Source organism: Rhincodon typus, chromosome 25 (genome assembly GCF_021869965.1).
Source record: "Rhincodon typus isolate 14 chromosome 25, sRhiTyp1.1, whole genome shotgun sequence".
Classification (NCBI taxonomy): Eukaryota; Metazoa; Chordata; class Chondrichthyes; order Orectolobiformes; family Rhincodontidae; genus Rhincodon; species Rhincodon typus.
This window is the reverse complement of record NC_063356.1, coordinates 9,783,744-9,792,070: the sequence shown is the minus strand read 5'-3', so window position 1 is coordinate 9,792,070 and position 8,327 is coordinate 9,783,744. Positions and strand designations below refer to the sequence as shown.

The 8,327-nt window shown below is 41.2% G+C and overlaps 1 protein-coding gene across 4 annotated transcripts in view; it reads left to right on the top strand.

The window, feature by feature from the left end:
• Positions 1 to 5,319: 5,319 nt before the first annotated feature.
• Positions 5,320 to 8,327, top strand: part of LOC109929131 (SRY-box transcription factor 13) — a 169,359-nt gene continuing 166,351 nt past the window's right edge. For all 4 annotated transcript variants that reach the window (XM_048611890.1, XM_048611891.1, XM_048611892.1 and 1 more), the window contains exon 1: positions 5,320 to 5,539. The gene's annotated coding sequence lies outside the window, so the exon portion shown is untranslated. The remainder of the gene's footprint in view (positions 5,540 to 8,327) is intronic.

Genomic DNA, 8,327 nt, shown 5'->3' with positions numbered 1-8,327 from the left:
AGCTATTCAGCTCATTGAATTGCTCTGCCACTCAATAAGATCATAGCTGACCTGATTGTGACTTTAACTCTAAATTCCCACCTGCCTCCAATAACCATTGACTCCCTTGTTAGTCAAGCATCTATTTACCTCCGTCTTAAAAATACTCAACAACCTCCACCTCTACTTCTCACTGGAGAAGAGTTCCAAAAGCCCCTGACCTCCTGAGAGAAAAATGTCCTCCTTATCTTAAATGATGAGCACCCTATTTTTAAACAGTGTCCCCTAATTCTACAGGCTCCTCGGACGGAAATATCTAATTTTGATTTTTTTTTCATGTAAAGGAAAGACTTGTATTTTATTTTAAATCCTCTTACAGTCAATGAACTGACTCAAAGCATTTTACAGTCTGCTGGCTTTTTTAAATTGTAGTCACTAATGTGGAAAAGAACAACTAATTTGTACAGAGCAGACTCCCACAAATAGCATTGTGTGAACGACCAGATAATCTGTTGTGTGATGTTGATTGAGGAATAAATATTGGTGTGGATGTAAACAATAACTCTCCCACCTCTTCAAAATAGGGCCACAGAATCTTTAATACCCAGTCCAGGAGGGCCATGCTTTGCATTCACATTGGGAGGATGACAATTCTGATAGTGCAGCATTCCCTCAATTCTGCACAGGGATGTCAGTCTTGATTTTTGTACTTAAACCTGGAGTGGACTTGAACTGAAAACCGAGCAACCCAGAGATAAGAATGATACCAACACAGCCACAGTTAATATACTCAAACAAGGTAGTCACAAATAAAAAAGGGTTTCTGAAGAAGGGCCTAGGCCCGAAACGTCAGCCTTCCTGCTCCTCTGATGCTGCTTGGCCTGCTGTGTTCATCCAGCTCTACACCTTGTTATCTCAGTCACAAATTAAAGTTACATAGATTTATTTCTAGAAATAACTTTTTGGGGTGCATTATGCAATTACAAGATGATGTACTACTGTATAACATATGAAGGATAAAAAACTGATGTTGGATCTATGGGTCCCAGGGCTCCCTGTTTTCTCATTTCTATGTCTGTTGTAAAGTAGTTGACAGAGACTGATTGCTATGATCAATCAACAACTCCATTATCATCATTTGCAGGAAGATAGAAGGCAAACTAGACGGACCTTGGACTTTTATTGTCTATGTTCCTATAAGCAAATTAGCGGCAGTAGTGACTGGGTTTCACTTGAGGCTGCAAGAGTTTTATTTAGCTTTACAATTGTAAGGTGTGATTCTAGCCAATTGTTTCTGATTATAGACAAATTATCTATGGATCAAGGAGGTACGCTGACCCACACAGGCAAGTTATCTGAGGCATTGTTATGTTAAACAACTGTGGATGCTGGAGATCTGAAACAAACAAAAACAGAAATTGCTGGAGAAACTCAGCAGGTCCAGCATCGTCTGTAAAGAGAAAATACAGTTAATGTTTCAAGTCCGGTGACCCTTCTTCAGACCCTTGTTATGTTAAATATTGGTGACTGGCAGCTGCTGAGAGTCAAGGCAGAGCTGTGGGGCCAAATTACACCTCAACTCAATTTACAAGTTTGCTGCCAACACCACTATTGTGGGGCAGATCTCAAACACTGATGAGACACAGTGCAGTAAAGAGGTTGAATGCTTAGCAGCATGGTATAAAGACAACAATCTCTCCATCAAAAAAAGCTAAATGAAGAAGCTGGTCGTTGACTTCAGGAAGCAGAGTGGAGGGCACGCCCCTTTCTGCATCAAAGGTGCTGAGGTGGAGATGGTCGAGAGTGTCAAGTTCCTGGGAGTTTCGCTGGTCCTGGTCCGCCCACATCGATGCGGCGGTCAAGAAAGCACAACAATGCTTCTAATTCCTCTGGAGGCTAAGGAAATTCGCCATGTCCACAAGGATTTTTACCAATTTTTATAGATGCATCACAGAAAGCATTCTATCCGGATGCATCTGCTCTTCACAAGACTACAGAGTGCCGTGAACACAGCCCAGTCCATCACACAAACCAGCCTCCCATCGATTGAGAAACCAAAGTGTAGACACCTTGGTATCTCAGATTCTCCAGCATCTGCAGCTCCTACTATCTCTCCCATCGATTGACTCCATCTATACTTCCCGCTGTCTTGGGAAAGCAGTCAACATAATCAAAGATCCCTCCCACCCTGGTTATGCTCTCTTCCACCCTCTTCCATCATGCAGAAGATATAAAAGTTTGCGTACACATATGAATAGATTTAATAACAAATTGTTCCCCTACTGTTATCAGACCTTTGAACAGACCTCTCAAATTTTAAATTTAATGTTGATTTCGCTCTCTGTTCACCTTCTCTGCAGCCATAACATTGTATTCCTTGCTTTATTCTATTACCCTAATGCACTTTGTATGGTATGATCTGCCTTTTCTGCACACAAAACAAAGCTTTTCACTGTAGCTAGGTACATGTGACAATAATAAATCAAATCAAATCAGACTTGAGTTATACCGTTAGGGCTGCATGTTTCTCTCTGAAATGTTGAAGCTTTTCACTTAGTGGCAGTTAAACATCAACTGAATTTTCATGTTTGTGGCATCCAACCAGTGACAGTTCTCAGTTTATATTAGAAACAAAGTTTTCAAGATGAGTCTACATGCACTGCTTTTAAAAATGTTTTGCTTTGTGAGGCTCTTACAAGACTGAGTGCAGAATCTGAATGATGGTAATACCTCATGCTGTTTCAATTGGCAGTTCATCTGGTGTCATTGCAAAGCCAACATTTGATTTGATTTTGATTTGATTTATTATTGTCACACCTGCCCAGGTACATTGAAAAGTTTTGTTTTGCACGGGGTACAGGCAGATCGTAACACACAAAGATCCTTAATTCCCCTTCAGAAGGTGGTGGTGAGCTGTCTTCTTGTACATCTGCAGTGTGTGTCTTATGGGTACACTTGCTCTGTTGTAGCCTCCCCTTGTTAAAGGTAGGCATAGACAACAAAATTCATCATTGCCTTTAATTGTGTCAATTCAGCCCTTGGCTGCTAAAGGAAAAGTGCGTTTGAGAACTGAGATATCAAACCTGAGATTATAGTATCATATAGTACAGTGCCACTATTGTCATAATTTACTGGGTAGCAACGATCTCCATGCTCCTATGGGCTCCTGAGACTTGCACAGCCTACAGTAGGCACCTCATAATACTGTTGAATTGCCAGCAATTTGTGCCTTTGCAAGATGCTCGAAATTCATGGCAAGAAAGATGGTCCAATAACAGCATCCTCTCCAGAGATAACCTGTCCAGATCCAAGGTGGTAATCATATAAAAGCATTTCTACCAGCTGGCCCATATTGTTCAGGTGCCTGACACCAGGTACCTCGAAACAACTCTCTCACTCGACAATAGATTGTGACAAGAGACTCCCAACCGGACAGTGACACCTTAGGGAAAACACTTCCTGGAGGAGGACTAACATTCCCACTGCCTTGTGGGAAACCCAAGTTGGCAACTAAACACTTTACAGAAGGTCCATCTGGAAAGGCACTAAAAACTGCACAAGACTTTGCCACAAATATGCAGAGGTGAACTTAAAGCTTTGGAAGGAGTGACAAACCTCCCAACAGTTCATCTACCTCACCTTTCGAGCATCTGTGCCTCATATGGGGTTCTGCTGCTGGTTACAATGGAAAGGGGACTGGGATCGCAAGAAGGTGGCTGCATTCGGGGACTATGCACTAGATTTACCGGCTCTCTCTAAGCCCATTGAACCAGAGAGGAACCAAATCATTCTTCCCCCCAAGAAATGGCATAAGAAGGAAAAGGGGGTAGTTTGTGAGAGAAATGTATCATTGAATGTGGTTGGACGTTAATCTGATGTTACAATATGCTCTATGACATGGTCTGCAGGTAACTGGTGACTGTTAGCTGTGGAGTGGTTGGTAGCACACTAACCTTCAGGTCAGATTTTCTGAAGAAGGGTCTAGGCCTGAAACGTCAGCCTTCTTGCTCCTCTGATGCTGCTTGGCCTGCTGTGTTCATCCAGCTCCACACCTTGTTATCTCAGATTCTCCAGCATCTGCAGTTCCTACTATCTCTGACTATTAAGAAGTTCTGGCTTTCTGTCAGACCAAGGCTGTTCTCTTGAGGTGGGTGAGATCTACTTAATGTCCTGTTCAATATTTATCACTCATTCAACATCAACGGAGAACAATAAAACAGATTATATTCATATAGTCATAGATGTTTACAGCACAGAATCATGCTATCATTGTCTGTGTGGTGAACAAAGATCGGCTTATACTAACCCGATTTCCCAGCTATTGGCTCATCACCCTGGACGCTGTAGCAACACAAGTGAATATGTAAATACTGTCTACATATTATGAGAGTTTCTGACTCAATCACCTTGTTAGGCAATGAGTTCCAACACTCTCTTGAGTGAAAAAAAAACTCAACTCTTTTATATCTCTCACTGAGTGGAGGAACCTCTTTACCCAAAGAGTCGTGAATCTGTGGAATTCCCTGCCCAGTTGAGGCCACCTCGTTGAATGTTTTTAAGGCAAAGCTAGACAGATTTTTGAAGAGTAAAGGAATTAAGGGTTATGGTGAGCAGGTAGCTAAGTGGAGCTGAGTCCATGAAAAGATGGTCTTATTGAAGGGCAGAGCTGGCTTGATGGGCAGATGCTCCTATTTCTTATGTTCTTAAATCTATGCTTGTTGTTTATTGACTCCTGTAATACATTACTCTTTGTGTACCTACTTATTGTATAAGTTAATTACCCAGACTCCTCCAAACATTATTGTTTGTGGGAGCTTGCTGTGTGCAAATTAGCTGGCGCACTTCGTACATCAGCTCAGTAACGAAAATACTTCATCGACTGTAAAGAGCAATGGGACGTCTGGAAGTTCTGAAAGGTGCTATATAAATGCACGTTGTGAGGTGCAGGTTTGACGAATTTGGCAAAGTCTTTGGCAGAGAGCTGGACGCTAATATCCTTGCGGTTTGGACTCCAGGATCCGTATTACATGAAAATAGGCCTTTGTACAGGTTTAAATAGTGAGATAAGTAGCTAGACTATTAATTCTCATACTTTTCACGTTGGGTTGAGTTAAGTCATTATTTACAACCAAGACTTTTTGCAATATTAGAAAGTTCAAACAAAGAATTTACTGGAGGAAAATAAACAATGATTATTTCTCCGCAATGCATGTTCTTTCCTCTTCCCGTAATGAGAGTGGCGACACCGCGCCTTTAATGAACTAGCTGTCGGCCAAAGGGCTGCGGACCTGCCCCTTTAAGTGCCGGCGAGTGGGTTCCGCTGTTGGTTACAATGGAAAAGGAGCCGGGATCGCAAGAAGGCGGCTGCATTCGGGGAGCGTTGCTCTGAGCCCCTCCCGCTACCCCGCTGTCACACTGAGCTGAGTGCTCAGGTCTGTGCCGTTTGCCTGAGTCCTCACGGATCAGGCAGCACTGCACCCCCCACCCTCTAGCCCCAGAGCCTGGAGCAGACGCCGAGCCACGGGAACAAAAGGACGGAAGAGAGAGAGGAGTGTCCGCTGTAAGTGGGGCTGTGAACTCGCGGGGGTCCCAGAAGGGTCCGTGGGCTTAGGAGGGGAAAGGAAAAGGTGCAATCTGGACACCTCCAACAACACCCTAGATTTAAGTGGCCGCCTACCTCCTCCCTCCCGAGGGAGAGTGAGAGTCTCAGTTCCCCTAAAGTTCTCCCCCACTTTCCTCACCCTCGCTGTGTTCCCCAGTACTGGATCTTGAAATCCGTGTACACTTTTATTTTCACTTTCAGTGGTTCATCACTGTATACTGCTTTAAAGTTCACACTTGCCTCTTCGACAGCATCTGCACTTTTTTAAAAAAAACATAGTACCCTCCCTTTATCTCTCCATGTACAGAATGAAGCTGTGTGCTTTTTTTTTTGTTTCCAGCCTTCTTCCTTTTTTCCCCGTTTTTAAACAGTCAACAGTGAATTTTGACTTGAGCGCCGGTCAGTTACGGTTTAAGAATTTTACTTAAAGTTAGTCGCTGAAAACTTCTAAGCAATTCTATTTTTCCTTTGGCAAACGCGCACATTCAGGGATTTCACAAGCGGGGCTGGATGTTGGCAAGATCCTATTCAATCATTTAAAATTGCCAGCGTTTTTTTTTCCGAAAAAAAATTATAAACCAGGCGACTGAAAAAAGGAAAAAAAAAAGTTGACAGGACATTTGGCGCCAACATTATCTACAGGAACCAGTTTATTATATATTAAAACTTTTTCCCCCCCTCTCTGTTCGCTTTCTCTCTGTATAAATGGAGCGATTGTTAGTGTGTTAATTCTTGTTGGTCTATTGACAGACCACAGAGTGAGTCTGTTCTATAGCACATTCCAACCTCTGTTTTGAGGTAATATAGGCTTTCAGTCCGGTGCTGTGTGGTACACAAAGAGTGAACAAGGAGTGTCACTGTATTAATCTTGTCTTGAATGAAATAACTAAGTGATCCCTGATCAAAGCTAGTGACAGAATGAGATGTGAGGATTTAAAGTAATCGTTTTCTATCTGAATTGGCTGCCTTTCATCTTGTCTGTTATCTTATTTATTTATATTACTTGTATATACTTCGATCATTTAATTTTCTCCTTGGATCTGATGACCAGACCCTGGTGAACACACTCCCTCTAAATTGGCAGCCAGCTTAAATTCTTGAACGTACTAGCTTGACAGTGAGTGGCTTTTTTTTTAATTGAAGGGCTTTTATTTAAATTAAGCGATGGTTCCTTTTAAAGCTTATATTGTCTTTCTGCTTGAGGGACACTGTCATTTCAGATTTAAACTTCTGTTTTATTCTGCAGCCAATAACATTGGAGGGGATTGTGGACAGTATCCTGTATTCTCATGTCTGTAGCCCTGCTTAATTCCGCAGATGTACAGCAAATTTGGTTAGATTTAGGTCCAATATTGAAGCACAGATTTAGTCTCTGTACTTTTCCTATTTATGGGGAGCACGATGTGCAATGGACAATATTGTGTTTCTGACGATATGCTTAAGCTTAAACATGTACATATGCTGCACCTGAGCTCTTAAGATCATAAGTGAGTGTCAGAATTTGTTTTATAATGTTGGTAATGAGTTGTACTTTTTAATTTTGTTCACTGGACAGCCAGAACAAAGAATTCTTGCCAATTACACCATGCGTTCAGACAAAGAGTCTTATAGATTTGCTGAATTAACCGCAGTAAAAGCTAATGTGCGGCAAATTGTGGTGCCCAGTGTATTGAACACAAGGACTAAAGCAGTTCATCACATAGTAGGGGCACCTATGGAATCTTCTCAGCCTGACCTGAGAGTGGGGAAGTTCAGGAAGAACTGAGTCCTGGATAGTCACACTAGAATGTGAAATACTTTTGTTCTTCTGACACCAACTTCCCTGTTTATTTTTGGAAAATGTTGATTTTAGAGTCTGTCAGTCAGCCAGCATTTTGTTTGTATTGTAAGACTCTGAGTGGATTCCTTGTCTCGATGTGTAGAAGAGAATCTCTCGTTACCTGTTAAATGTTCTCCAAACACCTCTGAAAACAGGTCTCCCTTCCATAGAAACTGAGAAAGGGACATGACCAATTAACTTGTGAAGCAAATTGTATCTCTCAGTTTATGGGTGATTTGGAAAATAAATAGTCTGTTTGAATTTAAATGTGATTTTTCTTTTAATATGCTTTTCTAAGGCGTGAGCTTGCCTGTTCAGGACAAGAGTACAGTGGAAGTCAATATTGGATTTTACACATCAAATATTGAATTATGTACTTTTGAAATGTGTTGTCCACTATAATCAGTGCTACGTGTAAAATTCATCATTACTCTTCTATAAATGCAATAATTTTTTTGTCAAAAGTTTGCTGAGAGCAATATAAATTATGTATTGACAACCTGGGCTCAACATAGAAGCACTGTGTACTTTGTATTATTTAAAAGAAAGGTCTGCAACAGTTTTCTATAGGTTTCCATTTCTAGATATCGTTCTCAGAATTATTATTTACTGTTTACACAAGGCTTCTTATCAAGTTCAAATAAAAAAATACATTTAATCCACCTAAGCTTCCATTGGATAAATGAGTCTCGGTTACAAGCTGATTTAAAACAGGTCTCCGCATCAAGGGCCTTCTTTCAATATTATGTTTAAATTGAAAAGAAACTAAAAGGATCAATCTGCAAGTGGGTGCGAAGCAAATGGGGAAATCACTTGTAACCTCCCAAGCAAGAATAACATTCTGTCAGGAAGGCTTTGTTAACTAATCTGAAAAGGCCATAACTTTTTAATACATTTTAATTCAGTCCCTGTGTAGAGTCTGCTGTT